This window comes from Mytilus galloprovincialis, chromosome 4, assembly GCF_965363235.1.
Source record: "Mytilus galloprovincialis chromosome 4, xbMytGall1.hap1.1, whole genome shotgun sequence".
NCBI classification, from domain to species: domain Eukaryota; kingdom Metazoa; phylum Mollusca; class Bivalvia; order Mytilida; family Mytilidae; genus Mytilus; species Mytilus galloprovincialis.
In genome coordinates this window covers 51,952,990-51,970,386 of record NC_134841.1, presented here as the reverse complement: position 1 = coordinate 51,970,386, position 17,397 = coordinate 51,952,990, and the positions used below count along the sequence as shown (strand labels likewise).

Sequence of the window (17,397 nt, the reverse complement as noted above, 5' to 3'; positions counted from 1 at the left end):
TTTTATAAAAAGGTATAATATTTTCCATATCCCATATTTCAGGCAAAGTACCAGAATCAAAAATCATATTAAAAAGTTTCACATAAACGGGTATAAAAATGTGTGATGTGCTTTTAATAAATTCATTGATTATTAAATCATCGCCACTGGCCTTTCCGTTTTTCAATTCTCGTATACACTTATAATCTCATCTGCGGTAATTTCTGAATTCAAAACTTCATTTACATGTCATTCGGCGCGTAGCTACGTTTACGTCAAAACGCTCGGGCGTACACTTGAATTTTGGTTAAAAAAATATATTCAAATCTCTATAAACTAAAATTATATAAGCCTTGTTAATCTTTCTTCAGTGGCTTGTAAAATTGCGAATAAAAGTGACGAAATTTACTTTTCAATCAAAAGGTATCCGCGTATTATAAATTTGTTCATCTTCTGTCAAAGTCTGACTGTACTGTGAATTCTACTACTTTCCCTTTGTTTAAATTTACTTTCTTTTTGTAGAGAAAGGGAAGTATGACCCGAACGATATACGCTGTAGGTTACAATACACCATTAGATTTTATGGGCGCAACATGGTATTCAGAATTAAGAGTATGGCTAATCCTGATTGGTCGATATGTGCGCCCGTTCTTTTTTATTTTTAGAGACTTTGTGCAGTCTGCTTTATACAAAAGGCAAAATAAAAATTATTCCGTAGCCCTGAAGGCACTGAGATGACTTTTCAACGCTAGGACAAGACACGTATTTTTAAGGGCAAAATTGATAGGCATGGGAGATAAGTACAAAATACGCTAAGAAAAGCAACGCGAACCTATATTTTTGGGACCAAAAAATACTGTCCTAATAACTTTTCTTTGATTCTAGCAAGGTTTCATTAATAAAATCAACTTTCTAAAGTCTGTATCTCGAAAAAGGCTACCATTGTCGCCTATGGGGAAATTAATTGTTTATTTCAATCTGTATGGAGTTTGACTGTTAAGATTTGCATTTTTGTCGAGCCTGCAACATTTCAGTCGCGAAAGCTAGACATAGCGATCATAGATTCCGTTGGAGGCGTCAACATTTAGGTTCAGCATGTTGTTAAACGTTGTTTTTTTTTTTTTTTTTTATATATATATCAATGATCGATCATCAATAACTTTGTCAAACAATCATGATATTTTACGAAAGTTGGACATATAATTAATTTTCTCGTATTTACTGATAAAAGAAAGTTTGTTTTTGCAGTTATATGCATTTAAGTGCAGGAATGATATTTAAGACCTATGTTTATTATATGTAGTCTGAAACTCACAAACTGTATAATATGTAACTGATATTTCTGACGTTTGTTATTTATGTGTATGTTAATGCTATACAACTTGTAAACTGTATATTTATGCATATTATACCGATAAACTGTATTGTTTAAGGTAAATAAAGAATAATAATATAACAAGTAGATAAAGTCTGGGGTTAGTTTGTTACACATTAATTAATTTGTCAAACCTTCATCGAATTTTATGAAACTTTAGCAGAAGCTTTTTTATAATTACTGTCTTAAGCATAATTTTATAAGAATTTTGTTTTTATTTTTCAGTTGATGGACTTATTTTTTCGCAATTAACAGACGGTCTGGTAAATTTGTAAACCTTCATAGATTGTCATATGAAACATTGGCAAAAGAAATTATCAAGAAAAAATGTCTTAGGAAAATCTTTAATATTTTTAATCCCTGTAATGGACTGATAAATAGATTATTTTGCGGGAAGTTGTCCTAGATTCAGATTCAGATTCAATAGTTTATTAAAGTCTCACCACATACAACATGATTAAAACAAGATACAATTATAAAATTAATTATACAGTAAACATAGTTAAAACAATTAAATACATGTATGTGCCATTCTTAAAAGAATTATGAGAGACTATTAAAATACAAATAATACTTATTCATTTTATAAAATACTACAAATACAGTAGTTAATGATATAAAATACTGTTTCTCCTAGACCTAGTCCTAGACCGGAGTGCCAGAATTCCACGGAAATCTTTACGAATTTTCATAATACACCTGAAAATCTATCAAAGTTGATTATTCCATGTCCACTAAAGAAATTTGCACATAAAAAGAGGTCTTGGTTGAGTGATTGTTTTACCCCATGGCTCCTTTTAAACATATTTTAAAGTAACTGGTTTGGTCATTTTCTCTGAAACCAATGACCTTTATATCTCAAATCAACAAAATGAATAAATTAAACACAAAAGATAAACAAATTACACTCTAAGTATGTTTTAAATGACATAAAATAAATGGTATCTCGTTCTTGACAACTCGTTAGCTTCAGGGGGCTTCGCCCCTCGAACCAAATACCAACAGGTGCTATGACCAAGACCCAATGGGGCCCTTAGACTTTATGTCGAGGTTCGGGCGTACACCTGAAAATGGCCTAGCTACGCCACTGAACTTGTGACGTCATTTGTATTCTCGGCGTTATTTATATATTTGAAAAAAATCAAACAGTACATCTAATGCTATGTTAGGTTTATTTCTTTTCCCTCCCCTATTTAAAATCTCCAATATTCCTTCGGATTTTTTGTCCTCAGGTTTTTCATATGTTTTTGAATTTTTTTTCTATATTCCCTCATCGACCTATAGTTAATAATACGGTGAGTTTCTTTTTTCTTTTAGCTGTTGTATATGCTTCTTAATTATGGATGGTAATAGCATTTGCTCTATATTTGCATGTCTTAAAACTAAGTTTCATAAATCTACTAAATATGACCCTTCAGAAGTTCATTATACATTAGTCTTTGTTAAACTTGCACTTTTCAAAAAATGTGCAGAATCTATCTTTGTTTTAAATAAAGAAATACTTGGCATGATTAAAGTTTTATCCTGTCCAATAGTGAACAGTACTATTGAAAAAAATTCACATATTTTCATTTCATCGCAAATAGGAAAATAACCATCATTGGAAGTTAACCATTCAAATTTCCCACTTATTTAACCTGTGTACAAGCTTTAGTAACCATGTAACCTCAAGTTTCCAAAATGTTTTATAGAATTGCTTTTAAATACCCAAGATATATTTTTATGACCCATAAATGTTTTACTGCAATAAAATGTAGGATTAGTTACCTACAACTGTCAAATTCAAGGGATTTTTTTCGACCTATTTTCGTGCTGCAAAAACGAAAAAATAGCTTCATTTTGAAATCTTAATTTTAAATTATATTCATTTAGGAACAACAGTTTTACCCTAAAAGATATTTCATTGCAAGATATATGCTACACATATGTTACTGTGTCAAAATTTTTTTTTTTTGTGTGTATAGGGCTGTTTTTCATATCTAGTTTGTCAAAAAACTATGTGTTAAACGGTTATGGTTATTGGTATGCTTGCCAATGAGACTACCCACCAGATAGTTTAGAATTATGTTCAAGAAAGTAATTATTGGTCACCGTATGGTCTTGGTTAATTATCGGATGAAGCTTAAATAATCTATATCATATTGGTAAAAAAATAACTAGAAATCGTTTCTTATTCGTCAGTATAATCCTATCACGTGATTATCTTTTGGATTGCATTGTATATTCCTACCTTTAGACAATTAATTACATTACAAATCCACTACTACTAAACTCCACCACTAGGAGTTGGTAGACAGTTTCCAAATATTTCCAATTCATTATTTTTTATGCAATATCTAATGTAGAAAAATAACATAACAGTTATGTTTGGTTTATTCAAAGGAGTTTTAATGTTATTAATATTTAAGCTAATTGCGAATAAGAACATTAAACTTGGAATGATGAGTCCATTCAGACATCCAAGACTTGGTTTTGAAAACAATGCGGCAGCGGCCACAATTGCAATTGACAAAGCCATTTCAGAAGGAATTATTAATGGAGTCAACATTACGTAAGTCAAAGTCTTTTTCTTAAACAAAATTTTCCTATAAATAATTTAAACTTTTCTTTAATTATTTTACTTGTAAATTATTCTGAAAAACGTTTTTATCGTTGTTACATGAAGCAATGCAAACTAAAATGTTATGTGTAATTAAAAAAAAATGTGGTATATGCTTGCCAATGAGACAACTCACCACAAATGACCAAATGACACCGAAATTGTCAACTATAGGTCACCGTACGGTCTTCAACAATGAGTAAAAACTCATACCATATAGTTAGCTATAAAAGGCCCCGAATTGACAAATGTAAATTAATTCAAACGAGAAAACTAATGGCCTGATTTATGTACAGTATAATGAACAAAAAAACAAATATGAATTAGAAAATGAAGGTTTGTAGCATCTATGGACTTCGTCATGTTTCCGTTATCAAGACGTGGTACGGAAGTTGGAATAATGCTCGCCGTAAGCGGATTTTAAGATGGAATTCAAAATCTAGTTTTACACGAGTATCCTAATGTATACATGTATGTATATACATGTTAGTTACAACACATGCATATCGACATTAGTTGATTCAATCAAATTATGATAGAAGTTTGTGTCGAGTTTGTCATTCAGGTTATCGAGGCAAATGAGTAACGGTGGTTAAGTATTGGGATTTAGTAGGCCCGAGAACACAGTATTTTTCGCAGTGCATTTCTTTTAGACAATAAATTCAAATTAAAAAAATCGCACCTACTCTATCTAAAAAGTTTTTACCGTGTAGTATATACTGCTGTTGGGACAAATAATACTAAGATTATAGAAACTTCTACCAGATCTAACTCAAAATATTGACAATTATGTGTTAAGGGGGTCTAAAATTCAGTTTGACAGCTTCAGACGAACTAATTTTGATCTTTTTTAACTGGACCAAATCACTACTTAACATAAAGATTCATCACCCATTTTTTTTTAACAGATATAAAAATACAAATATCTTATTGGCACAAACACAATAACAATAATTGGCAAAGGCCCATATTTCAGTACAATATAACAATGAGTGTTATAGTTAAGAAGCTAAAATCTCATTTCTATATACCAGACATTTATGTATATATATATATATAGGAACTGTTCACTTTCAGGACTTTTAAAGAATTACTATTAATGCAACTTTTAATATTTAGCTGATTTTCATTACAACATGTAGGAAGTATATTTAATATAATAGTTTTAAAGTTTATTCTGTAGTTAGAAGATTTTTCACATTTCATTAAAAAGTGATTTTCATCTTCTACCTCGCCCGATTTACATACATTACACACTAGTTCATCAGTGGGTTAACCTAAATATTAACCTTCAATAGCAATATTGTGTGCACTCAATCTTATTATACACACAGATGTCCTTTCTAATTTATTACTCAGCCACAACAAAATAAGGACTACGCTGATTTGAATTATGAAATTGTTGATACAATTTTAGTCTGGATGAATTTTGAATTTTTGATGATTGATCCTGCGTTCACTGTCATTTCACCCCTACTTAATATTTCATGCATTAAGTATCAAGAAATAATTTGGGAAAGTGTATAAAAAAATGCAAGTTATACACTATTCACACTAGGGACTATGAAAACCAAAGGACGATAACTGTGTCCTTGGACCAGTATATATATATTGGATCGTCAAATAATTTTACCGACCGTGCAAGGGCTGTATGGCCAGTCAAGGTCGTTAAAAACTTCCATTTGTAATTTGATCGATATGACGCAAAAGTTCAGTATTCAATCCAATTTACTGAGATATAGAAACATTCAAATATCAAAAATAAATTGTCAAAATGGTTTATTTCCGGACTTGGATTTCATTTTATTAATCTAAATCCTTTTGATATTAAAATGTATTTAAAACCCTTTCAAGAGAGAATCAATGACATAGCCTTTTAGAAGCAAGAGACTGGCATCAGTCAAAATGAAAAAAAAAACTTTTTTAATATACTATATAAACAAAATAAAAGACATTCATATGTTGATCCATGCAAATCCAAATGTGATAGATCAACATTATGTTAATTAAGGTTAAGTGCTCATACTTTATCTATTGAAAGAGAGCGATATCTTGAAATACCGAAGCAGAGTAGGGTAAACTTTTAACTGTAATTAAATCTATGTATACCAATGTGTCTACTTGTGTATGTGTTGATGGTTTTAATTCTGAATACTTTACCAATGAATTGGGCTTGATGCAGGGAGAGGTGTTATCTCCCATATTTTTTTCATTATATGTTAACGATTGTGAAATGGCTTTTATTAATAGTAATGCCATACCATATGAGATGAAAAAATTGAATTTAGTTTTACTTATGTATGCTGATGATATGGTTATTTTCTCAGAATCTGTTTTGGGGTTACAAAATATGCTTGATACATAATATGAGTATACATCAAAATGGTCATTGAGTGTTAAGATTGATAAAACTAAAATTGTTGTATTTAGGAAAGCTTGAAGAGTTCATGTTGATGACAAATGGTATCATGATAATAAGGAAATTGAAGTTGTTAATAATTTTACTTACCTTAATGTACTTTAAAAATTTTAATGGCAAATATAATATGTTACAACAGAAATTGTCAGAACAAGGTAGAAAACAATGTTTGCTTTCAGAAGAAATGTGAAAAGTATGTGTTTAAACTATGTCACTTTGTTATCACTGTTTGATACTTATATAAATTCTTTATTGAGTTATGCAAGCGAAATATGGGGTGCACATAAAGCCCCGGCAATAGAGATAGTCCATATGAACTATTGTAAAAATATACTTGGTGTTAGGTGGTCTACTAACAATGTTATGATATATCAAGGACTAGGTAGATTGCCTCTTATTTTCGCAAGAAAATGTAAGATTTTCAAATATTGGTTTAAATTGCTAAATACTTCAAACTGTATATTGAAAACTTGTTATAACTACTTATATTGTGAATTAGAGAGATGTCCAAATAATAAGTGTAACTGGTTGTATTCTATAAAGAACGAACTTTTTCTTATTGGTTTAGGGGATGTATGGTATAGCCAAAACCTTATTTGTGACTTTCCTGATGTATATTTTGCTGTCATAAAGTAACGTTTGTACGATTGTCTAAAACAAGAACTTGATGCTCAGTTGCATATGTCTCCAAAATGTTCTAATTATAAATATATGTTAGATAATTTTTGTCTGCAATTTTATTCATGCAAATCAATTCCAAATGTTTACAAAAAATGTATAACAAAAATAAGATTAAGTAGCCACAACTTAGCTATAGAAAATGGAAGATTTTATGGTATAACAAGAAATAATAGAATATGTACTTTTTGTAAAAATGATATAGAGGATGAGTTTCATTTCATCCTCAAATGTCCACGTTTTCAAGGTTTTAGAACAATTTATATTAAGCCATTTTATTGGAAAAAACGTCGATGTACAAATTTATTAAACTGATGAGTACTAATAATGTAAAAGAATTGTGTAATTTAGGTAAATTTATATTAGATCTGCACATATACATATTATAGTTAACTACTATTAATAAGTATTGCAATATGCATTGTGTTTAAATGCAATATCAGTATTTAGTTCTATTTTAATCTTTAATCAATCCTAATTCTATCTTACTTTTGAGATATAGTTTTTCATATGTGACGTAATTTTTCTGCTGTTTCAGAAATTTCATATGTTCAAATTTTTAATGCCTTTTCACCATCGTATGTGACGTAATTTTTAATGCCTTTTCACCGTCGTATGTGACGTCATTTTCATTATTTACTGTGTTGAGGCCTGGACTGAGTCGGGTGTGTCTATTCTGTGTTGGTCATTCATTATGTATTCGTGTTTGTTTTGTGTAATGAGTTAATACTTCAGTTTCATTATGTATATCTGTTATATTCATTTGATAAAATTTACTGTTTGCAATAGCATTAATTGTTCTAAATAATTAGGATGTTCTTATCCCAAGCATACAAACTTAGCCGTATTTGACACAACCTTTTTCAACTTTTGATCTTCAGTGCTGTACAACTTTGTACTTTTTTTCGCTCTCGATCTTTTATATCTGGGCGTCACTGGTGAGTCTTGTGTGGACGAGGCGCGTTTTTGGCGTATTAAATTTTAAACCTGATGCTTTTTGTTATTCATTAATCATGTGTCTCTTTGTCTAATACGTTTTCCTATTTATTTGTATTGTAGTCCTGTAATATTATGTTGTCATTTCTATGTTATATTTAACATTGCCATTAAAGTGCGAGGTTTGGCATGCCACAAAACCAGGTTCAACCCACCATTTTTTCCTTTAAAAATGTCCTGTACCAAGTCAGGAATATGGCCATTGTTATATTATAGTTCGTTTCTGTGTGTGTTACACGTTTTAACGTTGCGTCGTTTGTTTTCTCTTATTTTTGAGTGTAAATTGACATTGCGACAAGACGTGTCTATCACAAATTCATGTATTTGGTTTTGATGTTATATTAGTTATTCTCGTGGGATTTTGTCTGATGCTTGGTCCGTTTCTATGTGTGTTAGTTACTGTACCATCGTAGTGTTGTGTCGTTGTTCTCCTCTTATATTTATGCGTTTCCGTCAGTTTTAGTTTGTTACCCCGATTTTGTTTTTTGTCCATGGATTTATGAGTTTGAACAGCGGTATACTACTGTTGCCTTTATTTTTAAGCTTAGATCCAAAATGTTAAAATAATGTTTGTTTATCATTACAACACCTTCTGCTGTCACATAGTCTGTGTTTATGTATGTATTATTGATGTTGATATAATTGTATACCTATAGTTTATATAGACTTTGGTAATACAGATATATATAAAGTTGTCTTTGCTGCAAAAATGGAGACATTGAAGATGAACTACACTTTCTTTTGAACTGTTCATCCTACATGTATATATATATATACTATATGAGAGATAACCTCATTAATAAAATTAAATAACGTTCAGGTAGAGATTATCAATTTAATGACATACCTACCTAACTCGACGTACGCACGTAACGGGACCGGTTATTGCTAACCAATTAATTTTGTTAAATGCGTTACTCAAGTTTTAACTAAGTACTCATAAACTATGAAACCCATTCAAAATAAGTTTTATCAATATCAAATAATTTAATTCTGGATGTAACGTGTTTTCTGATTGGCTGACGTTATTTTGCTACATTGCCAAGAATTAGTCCGGTTTAAGGGAGGTAATCCAATCTTGGCAATAAATTTATTTTAAGGACTGATAACTCTAGCATACATTGTTATCAATCCATCCCAGCGTGTGTGGTTAAATATAGAGGTCTGGCAATCAGCACCTTGTACATTGTGTTTTTAATCTTAAATTCATGTTATAAACACACACAATAAATTTTCTGATTTTATCATAGAAATTGATAATATATCAAGAACCGACTCTGTGTAACATATCAAGTTGGATATAGTTTTCTAAAATTTTTCGGAAAACCCGTTCTTATGAACGTATATATAACAAGCTGCTGTCCCTTTGACAACTTCTCTGTTTCCATTCTCTATTTTGTTTCAGTTTTGATACATTAACTAGTTGTTACAATTAACAACGTGTCTTTTGTTTTAAATTTTAAATTATTATTTTTTTTAATTTGTTGGTCGGTTTTTGTCCTTTTTTCTTTTCATAATTTGAATCTTTGATATAAGAATTAGCCAGTTATATAGTTATAGCTCTCCATTCTTTTTTCATTCAATAAATCGGCAATCGTCTACGCAAACAACATTCATGAAAGTTAGTCACGTCACAAGCATAACATAAATGTGTTTTGAGTTATGATAAAAGATGATGTTATTAAACGGCAATGAGACAGTAACCCAAAGACAGATATAACCAAACAACGTCTAGATGGCAACACTCAGACTACATGGTCCTGGCTTGGTACACTTATATATAATCATACAATTCGGTCATATTATTCGCGCATAAACATAAGTTGCATTTAAGGAAATCGGTATGTTTTTCTCTACGACAAGTTATTTGACCCACTCCAATACTATATGTTAACGAAGGAACCATAGGACGGTAATCTATATTACAATTTAATCCCATTGTTATATTATGAATGGTTATTAATCAAATGTCTATACACGTAAAGAAAGTATTGGTTATGACAAGAAATGTTTGTCTTGTGACCGTAAAGACGCGGCTCATTTTTTTCTGACATGAACGCAAACCGAAGTTGTGCAGGACCTATAACCATAAAAGTACAACACTTAATACAATTTTCAAACTTTAATAACTTGTTAGCCTATGAACTCAAGTTTTGAAAACTAGTGCGCAAAATCTACTTAAAAGGTTTCTTGGATACAAGAGAAGTTGGAACAATACGTTTTTAACTACTTCTATAGATCATGACATATAAAGAAACCTAGTGTTGGTCATAAGAATAGCCCTGATTTACCATTTTCAAGACAATGAATTAAATGTTCTCTCATATTTTTTTGCTCGTATGTGATATGAGTACCGCCTTTAATCCCAGATTGACAAAATTCAAGAGCATTTGCAATTGCAAAAAGTCCACAATCTATGCTGTGTTGTTGTTTTTGGACATCGGGTATTCTTATTATTAATTTTTTCTTGTCTTTACCGTAGATTTGCGTTAATTGATATTCTAATGAAGTTGTTAAATTTAATGATAAGCTGTCTAGAAGATAGATGTTTCCATCTCTAGTTTGAAGAGACGAAACCCAATGAGCATTACCATAATGGTGTATTTGTACACTTGGTGACTCTTGTGATTGAAAACCGGTTTTACTTACCCATTTACCATTTACCTTAACAGGCGCTAAAGTTGTTTCCTGGAACCCATTTATTTCTGGAAACTCAATTTTCAGAAGATTTTGCGTTGAAATAATGATATCAGAACATAGATAATGATTATTTAAAATATTTTGTTTGTGCTGTTGACTGCAATAACCTATCCACGGGAGATCTGAAAGAGTTTTTGTTTTTTTAGTGGGGGTTTCCATTTCATCTAAGTTGATATCGTCTATCTTTCTTTTTTTCACAGGGAGTGATTTATTAATAATTTCGGTCGATTTTTTTTATAATATTTGTTTCCTCTGCATATTCTTCGATTACACTTAGTTCAAGTTTTTTTTTGATTTAGGAGTTGAAAATTCGGTTGATATTTTAGGCGTTTTATTAGGTTTTGTGCTACCATTCGTTGAAGGTGTTGTCATCAATTTTTGCTTTGAAGGAGTATTTATAGAAAATTGTGAATCTGGCGCAGGTTCGAATTCAATTCCATAATCATTTTCTCTTGGTTGTTTTCTTCCTGATTTTTTGTCAATTTTTTTCTTGCTATTTGTTTTAAAGTGCCCTTAAACTAACGACGTTATCTGTTTTTGTTGGCTCTAACCCTATACTCATTTTTGCAGCCAAAATATGAAAACAAGTAGATGAGGATTCACATTGACATATTTCTTTTGGAAAAAGAGTTACACAGTATTTCCCTTTCCTGCCATTTACAATAAACGCACCTTGTTGTGGAACCAAAGTAATTAAAATATTGTCAACAATAAACCGTGCCAAACTTTGTTGACTGCTATCAGTACTAATTGTCGGGTAATTTATGACAGGTTGTTGATTAGCTATTACCTCATTATTTTCTTATTTGACCTGATTAGTACTAGTGTTCTCATCAGAGTTTGTTTGTTTTATGATTTCCTGTGAATTTAAATTGCCTAAAGGATCAGTGTCAGATTGGAAAGAATTAGACTGAAAAAGTGGCTTGTCGTTTTTTAAGTATTCAATTACTTCATCAGTACTTACAATTCTTTTTGGAAATATAACATCTGATGGTGAAATAAATGCTCTACTAAACAATTTTTTCAAATGATAATTTCCTAAAACAGAACGTCCACGTAACATTTCATAATTCTCAAAATTTTGTATGTAATAAAACCCAAAGCCAGTAAATCTACTGGTAGCTCTTTCCAATCATTTTCTCTTTTTAAAACGGCATTTATACTTTCGGAAAGAATGTTTGTTATTCCAGAATAAGGATCTAACATGTCGGGATATTTTTCAATTAACCATTTACCAGAGTGATTTTGAATTGCCGGAGATATATGTTTATTGAAATGTTCTAAAACTACGGGAGTCCATCTTGATGTTAATTTCATTTTTTTTCCCCAAAAATTCTTCTTCATTATCAGAATGCCACATCTGATTCAAATGATCTATATAAATTTTAATATTATCACTATCCACTTTGCCCTTTAACCAGAATTTAAAATCTTCTTCTATATGATTCCAACAAAACATAATCGGACAATTTGGAAAAGTATCTCTAATAGCCTTTTTTAAACCTGGTTCTTGGTCAATGACAAAAGGAATTTGTTTTTTATCTATTCTAGGAATTTTATCTTTCAAGAATTTATACAAAACTTCATGCCATTTAGCGTGTTTACGTTCTCGATTTTGACCGGGCATTTCATATTTTTGTGAATTTTAGTATCAAAGTGAAAATTTCACTTCATCATTTGTATACAAGGGTGACTTCCGGTCAACTTTTTGTCCTTTTATAGTAATATATTTATTTTTTCTTTATATCATATTATTTGTCATTTAAATGTCTTTAAGAGTCAATTGACAGACTTTGACCGGGCTTTTTATATTTTTGTGAATTTTAATTCAAAGTTGAAAATTTCACTTCAATATTTGTGTACAAGGGGGTCTTCAGGTCAACTTTTTGCCCTTTTATAGTAATACATTTATTTTTTTCTTTATAACATATTATTTGTCATTTAAATGTCTTTCAGAGTCAATTTACAGACTTTGACCGGGCTTTATAAATTTTTATGAATTTTAATTCAAAGTTGAAAATTTCACTTCAATATTTGTGTACAAGGGGTCTTCCAGTCAACTTTTTGTCCTTTTATAGCAATATATTTATTTTTTTCTTTATATCATATTATTTGTCATTTACATGTCTTTAAGAGTCAATTTACAGACTTTGACCGGGTTATATGCTTTTTCGTGAATTTAAGTTTTAATGTTCAAAAATGTGTTGCCAGAGTCGCACTAAGAAAGCCTTCCGGTCAACTTTTCGGTTAAAAAGCATATTCAAATATATATATTTTTTAATTCTATCTTATAGACTATTATATTAGCTTTCAAAATCAGTTTTATTTATGAATTAAGCTTTAGCGGTTCCAAATATATTAGTTATTATACACTCATTTTTCATTTCCGCGTTTTCCATTTCTGCGTTTTAGACCCTCCCCTGATTCTTCGTTGATTGATATAAAATGATAAATCATATATTTTTTTTTAATGCATTGTCCGTTGGGTCTGTCTTTCAAAAAAGAGTCTACAGACACAAAGAAACACTCATGACGCACAAGTAAAGAAACCCCTAATTAACACTGACATCGCCATGCATGGCAACTTGATAAGGCGTAAAAGAGGGACGAAAGATACCAAAGGGACAGTCAAACTCATAATCTAAAACAAACTGACAACGCCATGGCAAAAAATGAAAAAGACAAACAGAAAAACAATAGTACACATGACACAACATAGAAAACTAAAGAATAAACAACACGAACCCCACCAAAAACTAGGGGTGATCTCAGGTGCTCCGGAAGTGTAAGCAGATCCTGCTCCACATTTGGCACCCGTCGTGTTGCTTATGTGATTACAAATCCGGTAAATAGTCTAATTCGGTAGGTCACATTCATGAAAGGGAAGGGGATTGTAGTTACGACGTAAGGAACATAACCGATATCATTTGTGAAACGGTTATTCCATAACGGTCAACCAACTCGTGATGGCGTCCGTAAAATTTACGAAGGGATGATTTCAACTTCACCATTTGGAACTCTTGGTTTAATAGCTTCCTTGTGAGCAGTAACACTCTATCAAGAAAATCACGATAGGAAATGCAAGCACGGGAATATCGTATCAATTGGGAGATATATACCCCATATGCAGGTGCTGCTGGAATGCTGCTACTTAGAAATGGAAAGTTCACAATTGGAAAGATGAAATCATCTCTTTTGTGGTAAAGTTTGTTTTCAACCGACCCTCTTTGTTAATTTCTAGATGTAAGTCAAGATATGAAGCCGACTTAACTGTATCTGTAGTATCCTTTATCTCCAATTCGATTGGATAAATGCGTTCCACATAGTCACCAAATTTTGAATTGTTTAGTGAAAGAACGTCATCTTTATAGCAGAAAGTAGAGTTAAAGGATATTGCTAACTTCTTATCTTTCTTCCTAAGAAGTTCCTGCATGAAGTCAGCCTCATAATAATAAAGAAACAAGTCGGCAAGTAGAGGGGCACAGTTTGTTCCCATTGGAACTAGATGACATATGGAATAAAATTTAAATAGAAATTGTTTCCATCGAGAAAAAAGGGGGTCTTTGGCAAAAGCACCAATATGAGAATTGTTATCTGCAATTTTCAGTATAAAAATATTGGCATAATAAACAACTCCTAATTAATGAAATAAACTCGCTATGTTTCGAAACCAATCAGTCATAATTATGCATAGAAGAGAACAAAATAAACTAAACCACACTCACATTAATCATTGACCAAGTATGAGATGCGGTGCTTAGAAAAAAATATTTTAACAAAAAGTAACAACATTGTATCGATCGACTTTATGTTGGTTTTCTTAGTCCATCAGCTAGTTCTCAAAAGCGCGCTAGTTAAGGAATTTGTGTTACACCCCAGGGTACCGCGATTTTCTTGGATAAAATTCAACTTTATTTTCTTATTGATAAAATACAAGGTGTTAGACTAAAAAAAAGTGTCCAAAAGAGGATTAAAAACGTCCCTTCCAATGGTTCCCTCATTTAGCAATCACGACTAAGTAATTTTTAATTAAAATTTTTAATATAAAGCGATTAAAAAAAATAAAGTATAGGTTTAAACAACTAAAACAGATACAAAACTATCATATTAAATTTAACTCGGAAGATTTTTTGTTTAAAAAAAAATGTTTTTTTTACATTACAAACAATCCGATTTTTTGGGTTCAAATTAAGGCATATTTTCTCCTTTCATAAAGAAATTCGTTATACAATTACACGTTTTAGTTAATTAAACTTGAGAATTAATCATTATGCATTATGCATAATCATTATGTTTAAATCATTTGCAGTATTTATATATCGTTTAAAATATGAATTATTTAATAAAATATATGTGCGTGCAAATACTCGTGAAATACCGGAAATCATCAAATTACCGTCGTTGATTCAGTATACAACATGTACAATGTATTCACTCATAAGCATTATCAATTTGCAACTGAAAACAAACATTTAATTGTCGGTTTATGATGTTTTTGTGAGACAAATTATTATATAAAGTGAATGTGTAACGAAATATTTATGAAAAAATTACAAATTAAGGTGATTTTTTTTCGTTCAGAAAAGATGCACTCTATCGAACTCAATAAAGGTGTGCTTGATAACATTTTGTGTTTTAGCTATGTAGTGATTGACTTAAGATTGTTAAGTCATCCAATCGACAAACATCGCTTTGAACGAACGTCAAATAGTCAGTTGTAGTATTTGGCAATACTTTTTACTTTCTTAGGTTTCTTAGAGATACAAAAACAAATGTTTTTTTGTTGGTTTCAGTTTAAATAAAGATTCTGATAAACGTTGGTTGCTAAAATTATACACATGAAAGAGCTTCAATATCCTTAAAATGTCGAGATTTGGCAGGAATGGTTAACCCTGAAACATCCGCCCAGAAAGAACTCAGAAAAACTCGAATGAAGCGAGACGAAACTGATGTTTTGAAATTGTTTCAGACACTGCAAAGCTGGCCAATTCCATTATAACATCTGAGTAGTTATATGGCTTGTTCACGGGTTATGATGCTTCTTCGGAATTAATGTGCGACCTTCTAAACGCCTATGAAAAGGGAAAATTTGCTTCTGAAATTTTAATTACGGAACGGCTTATTCAAAAGTTAACCGATATCTTCAAAACACTCAAAAGAAAATCATTGCTTACATTTTTAAAAAAGGAAATAAAAGTCAAGCAGTTATTGGCTGATAAGAACACCAAAACATTGACAGCAGATAAAAAAAAATGTCTACTGCTTGTCATAACCCAGACAAGATAGTTGGTTATGCGATAGGTTCTCCAGTTTGAATTAGGTCCTGTTTCAATGTCTCTCGCAAACTTTGATGGTACACATGTAATGAAAAATTAAAATATGTCCTGTGTGGTCTTTTAGAAAGGCTCATTCCTTAGGAAAGCATGTGGATATTTGATGACATGGCAGTTATTCAAACCATTACTAGGATACCAAGCACTTTTTTTCGATTTGGCAATTATTATTTTAAAAACCATCCTTTTAGTTTCAAAAGGTGGTCCCTAATTGCTTTTGTCACTGATTATTATCCCACAATATTCATAAAGAAATTAGAACGGCAGGTCCTTGGGAGGGCAAATCATTATGATACGTTCTAAACCATCACAATCGTGTTCTTGGGAATGGAAGAAATGTTTGTTAGTTGGGGGAAACAAAGTTGCTTTTGTTGAATTCTTTGGTTTTGCAAAGAGTAAACAATCTTATAATTTACACTTGCATGTATTGATTTATTTGTATCACATTGAAGTATGTGCCACAAAATATATGTTGAAAATGAAATAGCGTAGAATTGTTTTAGCTTATAATCTAACAGGAAGAAGCCGATAAAAAAATGTTTCTTAATGCAAAAACATGCAGCTGACAAAGGTTACGACTCCCTTGTCAAAAAAAACCTTCTGACACTGATGTGGAAGTATTGGCTAACTATTTTCACAGTTGCATATCAATTCTAACATTGTAAGTCTGACAGATACATCTTCCAAATGCAGATTATTAAATGTGTAATCAATGTGTGCGAAATTTGGTGAGTATGTTTGTAGAAAACTACCAGGATTTCACGCCAATACAGGTTGTGATTCAGTAAGTGTTTTGTCTGGTCAAGAAAAAAAGCAAAGCATTCGGCTTTTTGACACGTTAATTGAAGTTTTCAGAAGGTATATTCCATCTTGTTGAAACCTTTGAATAGGTTGGTGAAGAGTTGTCAAAACACTCGAGAGGTTTTCGTGTTCTATATATGGCTAAGAAATTAAAAATATCGATGAATAAAGATCAGAACGTTTTGAAATGCAAAAGAAGCAATGTTAAAGCACATTAAACAAGCCAACTTTCAGACGAAGATTTGGAAATCTGCTCTTAAACACAACACTGGTCTGTTGCCAAACAAAGTTCTATATGGTTGGATTGTTTAGAGCACTTTGATCAGTATCAATTTGCTAGACCAACCAGCGTTAGATGCTTTGATAATTCTGATGTGCTGTTCATGTAAAGCTGGTTGTGCAAAAAAAGATGTCCATGTGTTCGACAAGGTTTATCCTGAACAGATAGCTGTATGTTTATGGTCGAAAGCTTGTAGATATAAGCATTATCAAAATGATATTGCTAACGATGACGACG

General features: G+C 31.2%; 1 long non-coding RNA gene across 1 annotated transcript in view; it reads left to right on the top strand.

Moving 5' to 3' along the window:
* Positions 1-3,741: 3,741 nt before the first annotated feature.
* The window catches only part of LOC143070656 (uncharacterized), a 32,265-nt gene continuing 18,609 nt past the window's right edge, over positions 3,742-17,397 (top strand). Inside the window, exon 1 of the long non-coding RNA XR_012976623.1 lies at positions 3,742-3,905. This is a non-coding gene — a long non-coding RNA (uncharacterized LOC143070656). The remainder of the gene's footprint in view (positions 3,906-17,397) is intronic.